The sequence below is a fragment of the Ursus americanus genome, chromosome 21, assembly GCF_024610735.1.
Source record: "Ursus americanus isolate L20-20 chromosome 21, mUrsAme1.1.p, whole genome shotgun sequence".
Classification (NCBI taxonomy): Eukaryota; Metazoa; Chordata; class Mammalia; order Carnivora; family Ursidae; genus Ursus; species Ursus americanus.
The window spans coordinates 57,267,784-57,287,383 of NC_142147.1; the positions used below are offsets into that span (position 1 = coordinate 57,267,784).

Consider the following 19,600-nt stretch of genomic DNA (forward strand, 5'->3'; position numbering starts at 1 on the left):
CAGTATTGGTGAAGACACAGAAACCCTATATAGGTGATAAACATACATTATTCACATCAACAGTAAGAATATGATAAAGTGGCCATCAGGCTTCTTCATGCTATTACACATTCTTTTGCCTTGATCAATCCTGCCAAAGTTTGTCTCAAAAGAACCAGCTTTGATAATCCTCTGTACCATCTCATTTATTTCCCTAGTTATCTTTATTTTTCTTTTATTACCTACCCCCTCTTTTTAGAAAAACCCTTTAGACTGAGTGTAAACGCTGATGTTCATCTTTTTTCTAATGTGGGCAATTAAGGGTACACCTTTCTCCCTGTGGACAGCCACAAATGGTACAAGGAAGTAGGCACTATGGGAACAAAATCTAGGTTTGGGTGGGTCAATTAACTCGTCTGACAGTTTTGTACTTCTGGCTTTACTTCCAGAGAAGAACAAAACCATATGCAGCAAAAATTCTCTGCTTTTGTTTTAAACGGAAACCAGTATGTTTAAAATTAAGGTTTTTTTTTTAATGTCTAAAGAGAAAATGAGGTGACTTGGGAAAATAATAAATGATTTGGGGATAAATGTAGCAAACTCCCCGGCAGTGATGGGCTTGCACTCTGCTCACGCACAAACTGCCCTCCCATACCCTCTCCACCACTGTCCCTGGGAACACCAACCCTCACAAACACACATCCATCATGAAGACCCTCGTGAATGAAGCACTGCCTCCCTCACTGCCCTGCCCTCCTTGAGAAGGACAGGTAGCAACAGAGAGGAAGGCACTAGGTAATTAATACCCCCTGGACAGAAGACTTCCAAAGGAGGGGAAGGAAAAGGGCAAGTGTCCAGGCTCTGGGGAACTGGTGTGACACTCTGGATGAGAGAACAGTCGATTTTATCTAGGACTTGGCTAAGAGGGACTGCCTCTGACAAGAGCAGAGTTCTCAAAAAGCAGCATGCCTGAATGGCAAAGATGAAAGCGCAGAAAGCCCAAGTCTGCTCTTTGGCATCCAGATTCCAGAGAAAACTCCAGTCCCCTAGAAAACACTAGTCCAACTTCTCGGAGGCAACAGAATACCTGTTTGGGAATAGGATCCTTTCTGGAACTTCAGAACAAGCAGCTATCCACAGGAACAGAGTGAAAATGCCATGGACCTGCAGACATTTTAAAGAAAAAAAAATACATGGAGAAATAAACACGGAAGAAATATAAAAAGAGGGTCAGAGAAATAATTCTCCAGATGGCTGTGAACTCAGCATTAGAGGTGAGGCCTTTATATATCATATTCAAGAAAAGGCCAATTCCCATGTCATATAAACCGACCAAAGAGAAATAAGAGAGCTTTCAAATTGTCTTTATGAAATCAGAGTAATTAAAAAACCCAAGATAAAGCTAGCACTAACAAACCACAGACCAAACTCAGTTATACAAACAGACACAAAAGTCTTTAACACTATCACTGTTGAACATGATTCTACAGAGTTCTAGCCAATTACAACAAAGCAAGAAAAACACATCTGAGGCATAAAGAAAGAAAGATCTAAAGCGATCATTCACTTACATGTATCCACTCAGATACTGTGAATCAATGCAAACAAACCATACAATAATTTAATAAGGAAATCACTTATAACAGACTCCCTAAAAATATATCAATTATAAATTTTAAAAAAGGGAAGAGAACTCCCATTATAAAGATAGAAAAGATTTAATGAAAGACAACAGCAACCATGTGAATAAAATTACAAATTATATTATAATAAAAGGCAATAACTGGAGAGACACAATATAATTATGGGAGATGTATGGATCTACTGTGTCAAAGTTCTAAAACCTCCCCCAAATTAATCCATACTATATGGAACTTCAAAGAATATTAACATTGGGGAACTTGGCGATGGTTCTAAAGTTGACCTGCAAGAATTCCATTTGGATCAATATTTTAAAAATTCATATATCAAAAGGCCAACAAATCATACACAACATTTAAAAAATACTTTAACATAATCTCAGGGTAAGAAAGTTCTTTTATAACATGCCTAAAGGCAGAAAGACTATATAAAAATCACAAATAATGGTTTTGTGTATACCATCAAAGCCAAAGAAATAAAACGACAAAAAAGATGCACTTGTAACTTATGACAAAAAGAAAATGGATTCATTTAGGAATTTTAGTCTGAGTTGAACATATATAGTCGAGTATCCAGTAGTGGCACGAAAAGTGGCACTTACAAACTAGTAAGGAATGTACGAATTTCTTTTGTGAATGGTATATTGGAAAACTAGCCATCATTCGCTTAGGGAAGAAGGTCATACTATATATAAAAACTGTAAAACTAAAATCAAAATTAGATAAATAAAAGATTATTTTTTATAATTATGGAACAGGGAAGGGCTCTTCTAACCTGACAATAAAATCAGGAGATATAAAGGATAACTTTGACTTAATAAATGTACTTCTTTATTATGTTAACTTTTCTTCCCAGTAAGCATATATTTGAAGTATGAAGCACCAGTAAGTGAAAACTAAAAGAACTGTAGGGTTAAAAGGTTTGATAGGGAATCAACAATTTTTCTAAGAACATATAAATAGGCAAACCTGATCAAAAAGCAGAGGAAAATCTAGGGAAGAAATTTAAAAAGATTTAAGGAGCAACCTCCCATAAAATTTCCATGAGCAGTGAATTTACCATGTGATAAAAACCTTTCCAGAACACAGAAAAGAGATGGAGGACTTCCTATTCATTAATATGACCATTTAAATGCTCTTAAGAATCCTATCACAAGGTAGATGCCAAATTCTACACCAAAAATTCACTCATTTCTTTTCTCAAGAAATTCAGGACTAGAGTAAACCAATGTGATCTTCATTAAATGTATGTGTAGATTTTTCTAACCAGGGCAACAAAACAGCCCTCGGTCAGCAAGAACATTAAAATTTTTTTAAAAAAATTAACAGGAAAAGCTTAAAAAAAGAATCAGACCCTAACAACTCCTTGCCACAATGGCACAGGAAATTCATTTGAGATCTCAGAGTAAAAAAATAGCCTTGAGAACAGAGTAATCATAAAGACAGACAATATGTATGTCAGTATGAAGAAACTGGCATACTCACATAGTGCTTGTGGCAATATAGATTCTAGAAAGGGCAATTTGGATAACTTATCAAAATTTTAAATGTACATACCCTGTCCTATAAATTCTATTTCCATGAATTTATCCCAGAGATGTAATGACATATGTGCAAAATATATTCATTGAAGCACTGCTGACAATGCACAAAATATGGTACATATTCATATAATGACTATGGAACCTTTTAAAATAATGAGGCAAATTATAAATAAATGGATATGAGATGATCTCTAAGGTAGTTAAGTGCAAAATGGAACACAACAATGTGTATAGCATTCTAAGAAACTACAAAAAGAGATGCATTTACTTAGACAATTTCTGTAAGGATATATATGAGACTATTAATAATGATTAACAGTGATTGCCTCTGGGGAAGGGAACTGGGGCCCAGGGAGAGAAGGGAAACTTACTTTTTCACTGTATATTCTCCTTTTGTTTTTTGTTTTTATTTTATTTTTTTACCATGAGCATGTATTACCTAGTCAAAAAAATAAATTCAAAGTTAAAACAAAACAATAAACAAAAGCACTAGAGGCCTTAGCGACTGTGCTGCCCACTGAGTGGGCGCACGCAACACTGACACCTTAACCCTGAGGGGGTCTTCTCCCTTCCCTGCCCATCCCACCCTGCTGGAGTCCAATGTCATACCCTAAACCAGATGGCAGTCAATTTAGAAAAAACCCAAAGAATCAACTTTGGAACTTCTGATACTCAAGAATGACATATGGAAATTGCAGCTGTTAAGTTGAATATACTCCTCAGGTCTCCAGCAATTATTAGTACATAAATGCAATGCCATTCCCTATCCTAGTGATTCCACCTCTGAAACCTAACTGATAGACCTATCTGTCCACGTGCACAAAGATACAGTTCTCAAGTGTGTTCACAGAGGCACTGTTTACAACAGCAAAGAACAGGTACAGGGAGGAGAATGCTCAAGCAGAATTCCAACGGCAGGGACCACTGAAAGACCTCAGCAGATGTGAAAATAAAAACAGGTAACAAATTTTCTGCAACACTATAAAAAGCAACCAAAATAAAAACAAACTAGAAGAGGAGGTGGAAAAATATTTTGCAACATAGATGAAAGTTAATATTTGAATGTGAAAAGCTCTTAGAAAGCAGTAAGAGAAAGGTAAGTGTCTCAACATGAAAATAAAAATACACAATTCATAAAATCAGTGATAAGATCAGTCACATCAGAAATCAAAGAGATGTGAAATACTGCAGTGAATATTTTTTTGGCTTATCAAATGGGCAAATATTTCAAAAATAAAAATCAAAATGAAAAACTGATGTTGGTGAGAAGCCAGCTGGTGCAGACATCAGCCATGTTTCTGGATGCCGTTTCAGCATACGGTTTAAAAACATTAAAAATGCCCACTCTTTTTGAACCGCCAAGTCTCCATTTAAGGACAGTCAAGTAAATAAAATATTAGTAAGAAAAAAATAAGAGCTAAAAAGTTGGCTGCCCACTACAATTAAGTCCTTATATGTGTATCTGATTTCCAGTTTATAAAAGCTAACACCTGCAGAGCTAAAAAGCTGCTGCAGTAAATGACGGCTTGTAACACCATTTTACACATGGAGCCAAGGGAAGGGACAAGCACATGTCAGAGTATTATGCTGTCAATGTGTTATTGTATAACTGCAGTCCTACCAGAGTCATCAAGCGTCAAACTCAGGAAAAGGAAAGACTGGTCAACGTCCTCCTATAGGGGTACGCGATAGCCGGTGAGCCCTGAGAGATGAGGTTAGGTGCCCTGCTGGCCAAGTGACCCAACCTTTACCCTTGACTCACTCTGTCCTCCATTTGCAATCCAAAGGGCAACTAAGAGTGGGGCCAGATATGCTGAGTTAGTACCTGCCAGGGCCCCATACTCACCTTACCCTCAGGAAGACCCAGATCCCACGTGAACTCGTCCTGTGACAGCGCCTCTGGCCAATCAAAAGCATAACTGCTCTACCCACTTCGCCCCCACTTCCCCAGTCCAGCTTCTGCCTCCATGGCAACAGCCACGCCTACCACTGAAGAAAACAGAAGATACAGGTTTGGAGGTGGCTGAGATGAAAGCATCAAAAAGGAGTTGGCTAAAGGTTTGCCTGATACGATCACATGAAATGTTGAGGCTGAGGGGGGAACCCTCCAAGGACAGCCCAGAAAGGCCAACAATAACAATTTACCCATTTTATGAGAGATATGCTTGAAGATGCATGAACCCAGTAGAAACGAGAGTGCCCGCACTTATACCCAAAGTCCCTGAGGGCAAGGCCTCTGTTGCCTTTTCCATCATTGTATTTTATCTTGACAGGACTGGCACAGAGAAATTGTTCAATAAATATTTGTTTGCACTTAAATGCAAAAATGTTTAATAAATCCAATCTAGAAAAGTCTAAATAATCCGTGACAATGAAAGCCTATTGAGGAAAACAAGGAAGATACCCCAATTCCAGTGGACTGTTCTATATGATCAACTAAAGGGGGAAGGGAGGGGACCCCGTGAGCACTGTCATACGTTTAAAAGCATTTGCAAACTTCAGTAGGCTCTCCTCATATATTCTTAGCAAAAGTAAAACCAGGAGACCATTTAAGAATAAAGATTTATCTCAAATAAATGCAAGGAAGCACATTAAACACTGAAACTATTCCAACTAAAGGTGGGGACAAGGAAGGGAGGTCCTCCACCACAACTACCATTCAACACTATTCTGGAAAAAAACCTAGCAAACACAACTGAAGAAAGAAAAAATAAAAGGCATCATGTGGAAAAAGCATTACTTTGAGCTGAAAAACCTTGTGAATAAATACAAGAAAAGAATCCCACTAATAACAAAATAAATTCCCATAAATTCAACAAAGTATTTGCAACTCCAAACAAAAATTTTTAAATGTACAGGGGAACATAAAACAAGTCCTAAATAAATGAAAACATATGTTTTCAGATGGGAATGTGGAAATTGTTGTCAATCCTTCTCTGAACATAAATTAAAATTCATTAACAGGGTGGGGAGCTTCGACAAAATGAGAATCCAGTTCCTCTAGATGAATAAGTGTACAAAAATAACAGGAGAATTTTGAATAATGTATATGTGTGGTGGGAGCAGGGGGGTGTCTGTAAAATGACCCAAACATATGAAAACATGAAGTATTCTTTCCAACACAATGATGCGAGTGTTAGAACAAATAACACTAACAGAGCTAACGCAGTCCAAAAACTGACTTGCATGGAAGTAGTAATACACATGTGGGATTTAGTTTATAACAAAGAAAGGTCTTTCAGTCAGGAAAGCATTAACTCTTTAAATACAAACTATGAACTTTCTGGGGACTAAGTAATAAAGTAATTTTAACAAAAGTGATAAGAGGAGATGGCCAACACTTTAATTTCTGCCGGTTATTCAAGTACGCTTTCCAAGAAGGTTGGAGATAGCCTTTGACATTACGAAAGAATAATAAAACCAGTGTTGGTGTCTGGCCTCCTGACAAGAAATTCTGTATTTCAACACATCACTGGAAGGCTAAGGCCACTAAGGCCAGTAACAAACATACTTTGTTCACACCAAAATAAATCAGCGCACTCAAAACACAGCATTCCTCCAAAATTTAAACAGACAAAATCTTTAGTAGAATGTTACGTAGCCATTAAGTCATGTTTTCAAAAAGTTTTATCATTTTATTTTCTGATTACAAACATAGAAGACAGTAGAATGTTCAATTATAGAGTATTTAATGTAGAAACTACAAGCCATACACATTGATCAAATTTGTTGCTGTACTAAAACTTCTAACATCCAGGTACGGAGTAGCAGCTTTACCCAAATGAGATCACATTAGGAGCTCTGCATGAGTGTGCTTTTTATTTTTATTTTTTTGAGTAAACTTTCCGCCCAACGTGGGGCTCGAACTCACAACCTCAAGATCAAAAGTTGCATGCTCTGCCCACTGAGCCGGCCAGGTGCCCCTTGTGTGTGCACTGTAAAACCTAGTAATTCATGATGGTTATCTTTCTATACTAGTACACACAGATCTACATCATTCTTTCTAAAGGCCACATAGTATTACATTCTACAGACACACTGGTTTATTTAAACTTGAGAGAAACCACTAATGTAAAAAAAAAACTTTTGAAGCATTAAATTAAGGTATAAAATTGTACAGCACACGTGGCATTTATATGTATGTAAAAAAAACAATGAAAATGTTCACATAAAGGAATATAATGCAGTTCTTAGAAAGCAATGCTATAGATGGAAATGTATTTATATGGAAATTCTTTTAGACACCATTAAACAGCTACAAAGCAGTACGTGTACACACACAAGAAACACACCCATGTAAATGGAGACTGAAAACGTGGTGGACACATTCTATGAGCTCTCCAGATGGTATATCACATGCTCCCCCCCAACCATTGTTTCACATCCTACAAACTGCACTCTTGTAGCTTGAGTTTGAAATGTTAATGAACTGGGTATGATCTCACGTGTTAAAATAAAAACACACACTAAAATAAACTACATAGATATTTAAACATGTGGAAGCATGTATAAACTAAATCAGAAAAAAACTTCCACATTAAAACTTGTATAAAGACTTCATAAACTGGGGAAAATTTTTAAAAATGTAATAAAAGATACTTCCATTTCTTTTTGTATTTTAGTTCAAATGTTATCCTAAGTTCGTAATTGAAAAAAAAATTTGAATATAAAATTTGGAAGTAAATTCAATTGCTGTTTGTCTTGCCTTTTCCTTTCTGCTTATTACCGCTTATCGGCACTCCCTCTGCTGTGGTGGTCCTCAGGACATGGCCCCTGCTTACTCTGACACTTCATTTTCCCCCTCAGGCCACCTCATATTGCTCTCATGGAGTCCTCCACTATCTGTACACCCTCCTCAAGCCCATGCACCACTTGATAGCACTCCGCACGCAGGCCCTCCCCTCTGTCCTACAGTGCAAACTGAATTCTAGCCACATGGCACACCCATCACCTTTTCTGACTTGGAGGTGGACCCTCACACGGCCCTAATTACTGAAGCCTATGCATTTCCCTCTGCTTTCTGTGGAGTAGTAGGTGGGTTAAGTAGTAGCCAAGGGCAGGATCTTAAAAGGTCTGACCACATTTGGCAGACACAGGGAAAGGTGCAGACACAAAGGGATCGGCCTGACTCTGGTCCTAGGGGCCAAGGGAGGGAAAGAGAGGAGACAAATGATGGAAACTAGTCTCACTCTCCACCCTGGGTGGAAGGGCTTACAGATTTCTTGCTGTTCTTTAACCTCCAAATATCTGTTCTTACACACACTGGACATCTAACCATGAAATGTTACATGTGTTATAAGCATTTTACGTGGAGTAAATTTCAGATATGAGCTTGACCACCTAAAACCACAGGGCAGTGATGCTATTAGAACAGTGTCGCCATTGTGGTTTATACCGCAGTTTTAGTGCTATTCTTTAAATGTTTTAAAGCACTTTACTTCTCCACTTCATGAATAGAAAACAAAAATATGGGTCTCACAATTAACAAAACTGAAATAAAGATGGAATTCATCAGGCATCCCTGCTATAAGCATGGTGTCTTTGGCCTCAATCAAAGGATCAATAGGTCAAGTGTTCAACTGAACTGGGAAAAACTCAATTAAAGAACACATATCAGAGGCTTGGAAACGTGAGTGGACGTGTAAGGAGAGATAAAGAAATCCTATGACCCCACTGTTTGACCTCAGGCTCCCCATATCCCATCAGTTGAGATAGAAGCTCCATGAGAGCTTCTTCAACCCCATCTCTACTTACTTACTTTGGTCCCTCATCACGGTGCACCTAGATTCAGCCCCCTCACTCATTCTACCTACCTCATCCGAGGGGGCTGGAATTGAGAACTTTAAAGTCAGGAAGCGAGGAAGTTACTTTCTTCGTTTCTCAGGGACAGCATGGTGTGCGGTCTCCTCTCTCTTCTCGTTTGCTCCATTCTCCTGCCTCTTTCTGCAGACCGACATTCTCTACTTCAGCATGCACATGGGTAAATGCTGCCCCCGTCCCAGTCCTACCTCACCACCCAGTGAAGTACCCAGTGCCAACAGACTAAACAACCCAAGCTCTCCGAATCTGCAAGTGCACGCCATGGCTCAAGTTCTTCTGGGTGGTGGTTCTCAAACTTGGGGGTGCCAAAAGCCATCTGAGGTACGTATGAATATGTACCTGCCTTTCCATGTGTGATGACTTAGGAGGTATGTGAATCTCTAGGAAAGAGGCATTTGAATAAGCACTCCAGGAGCTATTCTTTGAGAACCACTGCTCTAGGCTTAGGTGTCCGGTCTTGTCCAATTGACCACGAACAGGAGCATACGGACAACAGGGGGCTGTCAGGGGACCAATTTTATATGGGAATGTTAGCAAAGAGTAAATGACCACTCTCCCTACCACACTGGCCGCGATCTCCACCCTCTGGTCTTTTACATGGCTCCTCTCAGGTAATCTCCACATCACCCTGGGTTTACCTCTCTCACATAAGCTCAGCACTTACCACACTGCAGCACAATTTCCTTGTTGTTGTCGATTCTTGTGGGGTTTCCCCAAAAATTTCAAAAGAGAAGAAATAGTATCTAAGAGTTTAGTTTAATGATCAGATTCCAAATAGTTCAAGATGAATAAAGCTACTTTAAAGAGAATGTCTTCTGAGCCAGTATGACTTATCTAACCATATTTTAATGTCAATAATTAGCTAATCAGATTTTTCCCCCCCAAAAAACGAAGGACATGGAAAGGCAAGCCACAAAGCATGGTTCATTTAACCATGTACAGGAAAGGGCTATTCTGGTCAGACCTAATTTGAATGGAAATTGGGGAGGAAGGGGACTGTAGACAGGGGGCTTCTGGTGTCCTAGTAAGCCTACCAAGAGCTTCACTGCAACCAGATGGTGACACCAGGCTACCTTACAGGCCAGTGCTATTAAACCTTGTCCGCATCCTCTCATTTTGATTCCATACTCACCAAGCAACCTTCTCATTATGGTTTCGTTTCCCATGTAGGTCTGCCTACAGGGAGAGAATTTGCTGATCATACATACTTTTGAGTATTTGGGTCCCTGCTGTAGTTATCTCCCACCAAAATTGAGAAAATAGGAACATTATACATTAGTCACACTCTCTTTCGATATAAACTAATACGTCAGTAGGGTTTCTATAAGTCTCCTGAGCTTCAGTCATGTGTACCTACTAACGTAAGTCCTTAGCTGAAATAAGGTTTCTAAGTCTCCACAGGCTTCAGCACCAGACACTGGATACCTGGAGCATTCACTGAGGCCAGGAATAAACCAATTCATTCCCAGGGACCCACCTGGGACAGCACATGAGCCTTTCTCTGGATGATAATACACCATCAGCATAGCCACCTATCTTGGTAAGCATGTTTTCTTACTCTCCATTTAACTAGAGTTCTCATTCAGCAGATATCGAGGCCAATGATTATGTTACCCACTTCCAGAGACACAAAGTCTAACAAGGTCCTGTCCCAGACTGGACATAGTGTCTGTGTGTGCTGATGGAATGAACAACTTTTGCTATTTTTCCCACTTCCCCACATAATGTAACCCACTGCACTTTATCTGAAAAAGTCATCAAGCCATGAAAGAAGAGTACAGGCCCTACTGAGTCTCTTAGTACCTCTCTCAAATCCATCCACTTCACTTACCCCTCTGCTCTGACCCAAATCCAAGCCATCATCTCTCACCCAGACCGAGGTCGTCTCCCTGCAACCAGTTTCCACCCTCCCCTTCTGAACCCCACAACCAGATGGTGTGTTTAAAACACAAATCTGATTCCCATCTTACTTTCATGGTTAAAACACATCAAAGGTTTCCCACTATGCTTCATATCAAGCCCATATACTTACCACTGACTGCAAGGCCTTTCACAATACAGTTCCAATTGACCTTTAAAATCCCCACCATGCTCAAATGCCACTCAATTCTTTCCTTTGCTCCAGGTATCAAAGACTTTTGGCTCTTATCTCTGGATCCTTCAGGAATGCCCCTGTCCCCTCTGCTTAAGATTACTCTTTCCAAAACACACTACCATCCTCCTTTCTTGAGGACTCAGCCTTAATCTCAATGACCTTCTCAGGAAGGCCCTATGTGGACTTTTTCAGGTTAACTGTTGTTCATAGTGAATGTTCTCTCTCAAAAACATGGATGATACAATTATTTTTTCAACGTTTTTCATTACCCAATAGACTATGAGCTCCAGGAAAATACTTCCTTTCCCACTCAGGGCCATGAATGATAGATGAACCAATGAATCTCTCTCATGCTTCTTTAATCACCCAACAAGAGAGAAAGAGTAGGCCTGAAGGTGCAGCTGAGTGTTGGAAAAAGAAGTAGGAAACTGAAAGGGAAAGCATGAGGCCAAGGAGAATTTCAGCGAACACACAATTCACCAGAAGAGTCTGAGTTTTCAGAGCACTAATAGCACTTGCATGGCTATATGGAACACATATGCAGTAGGAAAGTGTCAGGATGAGGAAGAATGTGTTCACTGCAAGGATAAGTGTGGCACTGTGAGAAGGGAATTCAGCTCACCTGGACCTGGCCACCTAGTGTTTGGATCTAGTCCCTCTTCCTCTTGTCAGCTGTCTCTGAGAAAGGTAGAAGCTCGAGAAGGCGAAGCTGGGGAAGGAAAAGAAAACATGAGACATCAAATTTACTTTGTATATACATTCCTCGGGCTGAAAATGACTGCATAACAGGTGCATCTCCACTTCCTCTAGTGACAGAGGTCAAACCAGACCAGGAAGAAGAGCTCTCCCTCCCAGGATGGAAGGGCCCATGGGCATTGCTCCCTGAGGCACATGTTATATCTTGGATTGTAATCACAGCCTTTTCCCAATGAGGTTATGCCAATGGGTGTGCAAGTCAATTTCTGAGTATATCAGAACGCTTTCTTTTTTTTTTTTTAAGACTTTTTATTTATTTATTCGACAGAGATAGAGACAGCCAGCGAGAGAGGGAACACAAGCAGGGGGAGTGGGAGAGGAAGAAGCAGGCTCATAGCAGAGGAGCCTGATGTGGGGCTCGATCCCACAATGCCGGGATCACGCCCTGAGCGGAAGACAGACGCTTAACCGCTGTGCCACCCAGGCGCCCCTCAGAACGCTTTCTAACAAGCAGAGCAAAATATAAAGACACGGGGCTCTGGATTAAGAAATCAATTCAAGAATCCAACTTCCCAGTTACTAGCTATGTGACATTGGCCGTCCCTCTAAAAGCAAAGGATGCATTTTACAAGCAAAAATTGGGAGGAAAAAATAGCTAAAGTAGTACTATTATTTACTAATTACAGGCTCCATATAGTGCTTAACATCTTACTTTTATTGTCTCTGTCACTCCTCACCACAACACTTAATTTTCTAGCTCCCGCTTTACAGAAAAGCAGATGCTCAGCGTACTCAATCTCAGACCTCATGGCAGACTATTATAGACCATCGTAATGTCATTTTGAAAAACAGAACATCTGCTGACATTTTCCATGAAGACCACATGGAGTAGCAACAATATGTACCCCTTAGAAAAGTGAATTAAAACTCCAGTTTTACCATTTAGCCAGCGATGCAGGGCCAGAAATTTAGCTGTACTATAAATTTAAGTAATATGAAAAGATTAACTTATACTTGGACCTTAGTACTACTATCATTAGGTAGTAACATCATTCCTTAACCTTATATAACTTTTTAGAGATTATCAATATGCTCCCAGTGGATAATACCTCCTATTTCAAGTCCCACTGTGCCTCAGAGTATGCAATTAGAAGCACCTGGGGGAAGTACCTTCCCAATTATAGCTCTACTCTATATTAAAACATGTTCACGGGTGGATGTACATACTTAATTTTCTCTCACCACCTGGTTGGGAAGGAAGGATACAACGTGTTACCTCCTCTACTACCTCAAAAGAAAAAAAAAAAGTAGGAACTTACAAGCTCCTTTGTTGGAGCTAGGTTTAGAAGTACCTCCCTGGAGTCCAGAATATACTTAAAAGAAACATGGTGAAAGCTAATTCAGTGTTGGAAGCATCGCTGTCCTCCAGAGGACGCTGTGACGGTGCCACAAGGAGCTCTGCGCACGCGCAGCCCCACCTCCAGTCTCCAAGCAGGAAGCCCCGCCCCTCCAGCTCTTCCACTCCCTCCGCCCAAAACCACGCCCCAACTTGCCTTGAGAGCCTCCTCTCCATAATCTCCCGTACCACGTTCTAACGGTCTGCAGCTCTGAATTATCTAGTTTAAAGGCTTTTAGACCTTTTTCTTTGCATAAAGTCGGCTGCTCTCAGAGCCTCCAAACCCCAAACTTCATGTCCACAGCCTGCCTCCTTCGTTTTCTTATTTGAAATTCTGCTTTGACCAAGCCTATTAAAATATCTAAATCTGAACCCGTTTTTCAGACTGACCCTGAGACCTGTACAGGTGAGCCCTGCCCCCACATTCCCCTGAGAGTTGGCTTTGGTATCCTTCCAAGGAAACTCTGTGCCTGCTGCCATGCTGCGTGGCCACGGCGGCATTCTGGGCCTGCCAAACTGGCGCCCACACAGCAAACCTCAGGCTCCTCTTGGCCAGCAAAGGTGGGCAGGGCTCCACAGGTACCCTCAGTCACTCGACATGTCAACGCCACCCTCAGGCCGACCCTGTAACTCCATGGTCATTCATGATGGCGCCAGCGCAGTAAGCTTCGGCAGCCACCTACTGGCCAGCATGGCACAAGGAAAGGCAGGAATCTGCAGTCCCATCAATCAGAAGACAGCCCCTCCTTCGCAACTGCCCCCTGTAGTTCTGCCAGTCACTCAAGATGGCGCCTGCGCAGTAAGCCTTGGCAGCCACGGCCTGGCCAACAAACACACCGCTAGGGTGGGTATGGGTCTGCAGACCCCATCTGTCATTCAGGACAAGGCAGCCCCTCCCTCAGGGCCACCCTCCCCCGTAGCTCTGGCATCATTCAAGATGGTGCCTGTGCAAGAAGCCTCAGGGAGCCACCCCAGGCCAACATACCTAGCCACCCAAAGGGTAGGAGTCTACAGTCTCCTGTTAGTCATTCAAAATACGAAAACCCTCCCTTGGGTGTGCTCCCGGCAATAAAATCACTGATGGTGACTTCTGCGCAATAAGCTTTAACTGTCACCTGTCGATCAACATAATGCTCAAGTGGGTGGGACTCCACAGCCCCTCCCATTGGGCCCGCCCCCCAAGGCCAGCCCCACTGTCACTCAAGATGGCGCCTGCACAGTAAGTCTCGGCTGCCACCTGTCGGCCAACAGTGCTAGAGTGGGCTGAGCTCTGCAGGCCCTCCCCTTGGGTCTGCCCCCACCCCGTGGCCAGCCCCAATGTCACTCAAGGTGGCACCTGCGCAGTAAGTCTCGGCTACTACCTGTCAGCCAACAAACAGAACTAGAGTAGACTGAATTCTGCAGCTCCTCCCCTTAGATCCGCCCCACCCCTCCGCGGCCAGCCCCACCGTCACTCAAGATGGCGCCTGCGCAGGAACTCTCGGCTGCCACCTGTCGGCCAACAAACAGTGCTAGAGTGGGCCGAACTCTGCAGCCCCTCCTCTTGGGCCCGCCCCCCCGCGGCCAGCCCCACTGTCACTCAAGATGCGCCTGCACAATGAGTCTCGGCTGCCACCTGTCGGCCAAACAGCGCTAAAGTGGGCCGAGCTCTGCAGCCCCTCCTCTTGGGTCCTCCCCCTGCCGCGCCTTTGGCCTTCGAGATGGCGCCTGCGCAGTAAGTCTCGGCTGCCACCTGTCGACCAACAAAAATAGAGCCAGAGTGGGCGGGGCCTCCCTGGTCAGTCCCCGCCCCCCGAGCCCTACCAGCAGGGCCTGCGTCACACACCTCCGCTGCTCCCGCGCCCCCAGCACTTTCTCCAGCCAAATGATGAGGCCAGGCACACCCAGGGTGCGAACTGTCCCCAGACAACAGGAGAAAGAGCGGGCACGCCAACAGCCTGTAGCCCTGTCAGGCAGGACTAATGGTTTCATGACGACGGCGGCCGCCGCGGCAAACTTGAGGTACAATGCCTGGCTTCAGCAGACGCTGACTTTCCAGACCACACACATGGACCGTGCCAATAAAACGGCCCCCCAATCACTGGCCGTGGCCCATTCTCAGAAGTCAGAGTCCAGACGCCACGCTAATCGGGGTGGCACCATCAAGACAAGCCTCTGCAGCCAGACCCTTGACTAGCAAAGAAGGGGCCAAGTAGTCCAGACCCTGCAGCCGTCAATCACTGCACAGAACATGGTCACCACAGCCACCACAGCCCCTGACCCCGCCCCCCGTGGCGGCCAGTCAGTCACCATCACGCCTGCGCGGCAAACCTCAACCACCCCACCAAAGATGGCGCCAAGGTAGGCGGGACTCGACAAGACTGCCGTAGCCCAAGCAAGCAGCAGTCTCGACAGCCCCTGGCCCCGCCCCAACCCGCAGCCAGCCAATCAGGACAGTGCCTGTGCAGCCAACTTTACCGCCCACACCGAAGGCGGTGCCAGGGCCGGCGGGGGTGGGGCGCCAGCCTCCCACAGCCCAGAGAAACTACCCCACAGGCATGAAGCTCTCGGCCCCGCCCCTGGCGGCCCGTAGCTCCTCCCGCCGCCACTGCGGCAAAACACGCCCCGCCCCCAAGGACTGGCAGGGATGCAGGGACAGCCCAAGGGACCCAGCCTGTCAGGGACACCGTGGGATGGACACAGTGGTCTGCAGACCCAGCTGAGGACGAAGGAGGCACCTTGAAACCCGCCGGCCCGCCACTTCCCAGCGCCCAACCCGGCTGCCTGGCTTGACAGGAGTCCGCAGCCAACACGTCCCCGTCCCCCACTTCCACCAGGCAAGATGGCGCGGCAGTCCCCCAGGTCCGCGGCCACCTCAAAGGGACGGCCCGTCCCCAGGACCCCGGCAGGCCACACAAGATGGCGCCTGCGGCAAGCGCGGCAACCCGCGCCCCGGACCCGCTGAGGGAGGACCCTGCCAGGCGACGTCCACCAGCTGCCCCCATCCCCAGGTGACCAGGGTCCCGGACTGCGGCGTGTGACTGCCATGCTGCCTCACGCTGCATCCTGACACCGTCCTGATGTCGGTATGAAGGGCGGGCGCCAGCCCGACTCACCTCCCCTCACCACACCACCTCGGCCCGACCAAGGCGCAGCCCGTGAGCACGGTCTAGCACGCCCACAGGGCCCCTGGCGCCCGGCGGCGCCACCAGCCCAGGGTGGACATGCCCGTTCCTCAGATCCGACCTCGTCCTCCTGCAGCTCCCGGCGTCTGCACCGAGCGTCCGCGCGCGACTCCTTGTCAGGCTCTCCGCAGAGGCGGGGCTCCAGCGCAGGCCAATCAGCGGCCGAGTTTCCCACCCCGGGCCCCCTCGCCACGCCTCTGAGCCCTGCCAATCAGGCTGCGGTTGCCTTGCCGACGGCTTGGCGCGAAGGCTGGAGGTTGACGTCAACTGAGCTGACACTAGGGGCCCCTGAAAGGGGTCTGGTAAAGGGGGGAGGGGTCGGTGGGCGCGTGTGTGTGACCCCCACACAAAGAAAGGGGGTGACACGGAGAAGGGCCAACTATTGACGCCCAAACACAAAACCGACGAAGAAAAAAAAAAAAACATACATTTGTCCAAAGAGTGAAAATCCAGCGGGCAAAACCATGTATGTTGAAGTGTAAAGACAAACGAGAAAGTCGGAGACGACACTTTTCTGCCTGGGACAGAGGAAAGGCGCGGGGCCAGCTCCCTCAGTAAACGAGGAGCTCTCGGAAACCAGTACGAGAAAGACCATCCGCGCCAGAAACCTGGGCAGCCAGGGAGGACGCTCGTACTTCACGGGAAGACACAAATGGCTGACAGACCCACGGCAGAAAACCCCGCGCTGCCTCAAAGCCGGGCGAGGTGGACGCCGCGGACGAGCGCGGTGCGCGGATCCCCGCACGGATCCCTGCACAGATTCCCCGCCAGCGCCCGGCGCAGACCTGCACAGATCCCGGCACAGACCTGCACAGATCCCCGCCAGCGCCCCTCACAGACCTCGCCAGCACCCAGCACAGATCCCCGCACAGATCCCCCCAGCACAGACCCCTGCAGACCCCACCAGTGCCCTGCATGGATCCCTACACAGATTCCCCGCCAGCGCCCAGCACAGAACTGCACAGATCCCCGCAGACCCCGCCAGTGCCCCACACAGATCCCTGCAGAGACCCCCAGTACCCGGCACAGAACCCTGCAGACCCCACCAGTACCCGGCAGACCTGCACAGTTCCCCGTACAGACCCCCGTGCAGATCCCACAGCACCTGCACAGAACCCCGAACAGACGCCCGAAGACCCCACCAGCGCCCCGCAGCACTCCGCAAGCCGCTCCGCAGACCCGCGCCGCGATGCTAGGCAGACCACCGACCCGCCGATGACACCAGGGAGGGGATCGGTAGCTCGGGACAACAGTGAGGGGCAACTGTCTGGGACTAGGAAGGACCAAGGACCCCAAGAGTTAGGTAAACACATAAGTTGCTCAAGTTTGTAGGAATGAGCTGGTAAGTGTTTTCATTTGTTTGTTTGTTAAGGATGAACACATCTGCAGATACAACTTGCACAAAAGAATACAAGAAATCGCTAACTGGTTACCTGGAGGGAAAAGGAATGGAGGGGGCAGGGGAGGAGGATGAAGGAAGGTTGTGTTTTTTTTTTTTCATTCTCCAACCCATACTGTTTGAATATCCTTGATATAAATACAAATTTCTTTTCTAGCAATAAAATCAATGAATTTTATGAAATTCATTAATGTACCCTTTGAGCCAACTATTCTACTCTCAAAAGACAAAAGCAAAGAAGATAAGCAGTGATATATGAAAGATGATATGCAATCATATTCATGAAGCATCATTTTTTATTAGAAAAGTGTACTCTGCAGAAGAATTAAATTGTATTCTGGTAAATCCATACATTGCAATTTTATGTGGCCAATAAAAATGTAGGATTTTAATTTTAAAGGGAAAAATTCATAAGATAGTTAATTATAAAAAGCAAGTTACCTACAAGTACATAGAATATGATGCCCAAAATTAAATTTTCTATTTATACTTAGTAAGTATAAATAGAAATCAGTGGTTGCTTGTTACATTAAGAAGCTACTGGCTTGGGATGGGGGATGTTTTAAACTCCCCAATCTTCAACAGTCTCTTCTCAGCCACGCCACAGTAAACATAAAAACTGAATGAAAACATTGTGTTTGCTATGCACCTTTGAAACACACTCCCCAGCAGCCTCTACAGAAATTCTAGAGGCACCACTGCAAGTGAATGTGGTACTACCCTTAGGTCAGAGGTTTTCACATCTGGCTACCCATTAGGATCACCTGGGGAGCTGTTAAACACTGTAGCTGTTTTGGAGCTCCTGAGGTGATGCTAATGTTTGGTTAAGGCTTTGGAGGTGATTTCAACAAATTCTATGGACCCCATCCTCTCTCTCCTCAAAGGCCTCTATCTGCAATACAAGTGTCTCTCTGCATCCTGGATCATTCCTTCCTTTCAGATACCACACGCCCTCTAAGCTCCTCCAGCTACTACCCCTTTCCTCAGCACTCCCTCCTCCCATGCTCCCCAAAAACCTCTCTTGATAGATTGTGGTCTTCTGTCACTAACTCAAAGGCCTTACTGCACATTCTCTCCCTCTACTATGCCATACAAGCTTCCATCCCTTCTACACCGAAGAAATTGCTGAGCAATTCCCTATGCAGCTAGGAAACTTGATCTTAATCTCACTTGATCTTTCAGTAACATTCAACATCCTCATTAAGAGAAACAATAACAAACAAAAATACACACTATCTTATTTTTGGTGACACTGCACCACCTTGATTTTCAATGGCCTCTTCTCCATCATCTTAGCTGGCTTCTGCTCTGTTCAACCTATAAAAGCTCAGAACTCAGTCACTAGACTTCTCCATCAGCATCCGCTCCCTAGGCAGCAGTTTCAGCTAGTGGCATGGTTTAAATATCCCCTAGATGCCAACAGCTCCCACATTTAAATCCTCTGCCACAGAACTTTCCACAGAAGCTCAATCTCCTGTATCTGTCTGCTGAACAGTGGACTGCTCCACCTGGATATCTATTAGGAACTGAAAGCATTTAAAACAAGTATTTAATTTTCCTTTTCCTCATTCCATAATTCTATATATTTCTATAAATAGCACCAGTTGTGGTAGCCAAAAACCTCACAACTGTTCGAGTCTTCCTTAATGTCACCATCTAATTCATCAACAAGTCCTGTTGACCCTACATCCAAGCCATCTGAAATTTGTCCAACGTTCTCCCTCTTTGTGACAATCCTAATCACCATGAATTCCCCTGGTCATTAGCCTACTCACTTGGATCACCTGCTTCCACTCCAAACCCTTCCCTCCCAATACTCTCTATATAACACATAACATCCAGGGTGATCTTTAAAGGTGAATACGAT

General features: G+C 44.9%; 1 protein-coding gene across 11 annotated transcripts in view; it reads right to left on the bottom strand.

Annotated features, from left to right (window-relative positions):
• PEG3 (paternally expressed 3) overlaps positions 1-16,423 on the bottom strand; it is a 33,704-nt gene extending 17,281 nt beyond the window's left edge. For 3 of the 11 annotated variants that reach the window (XM_087853251.1, XM_087853250.1, XM_045773438.2), the window contains exons 1-7: positions 16,266-16,423; positions 11,701-11,787; positions 9,323-10,159; positions 8,977-9,106; positions 5,010-5,152; positions 3,535-3,602; positions 1,067-1,143 (exon numbers count right to left, since the gene is read on the bottom strand). The gene's annotated coding sequence lies outside the window, so the exon portion shown is untranslated. The remainder of the gene's footprint in view (positions 1-1,066; positions 1,144-3,534; positions 3,603-5,009; positions 5,153-8,976; positions 9,107-9,322; positions 10,160-11,700; positions 11,788-16,265) is intronic. The other 8 variants (XM_087853253.1, XM_087853252.1, XM_087853249.1 and 5 more) reach the window with 4 other exon arrangements.
• Positions 16,424-19,600: the final 3,177 nt, after the last annotated feature.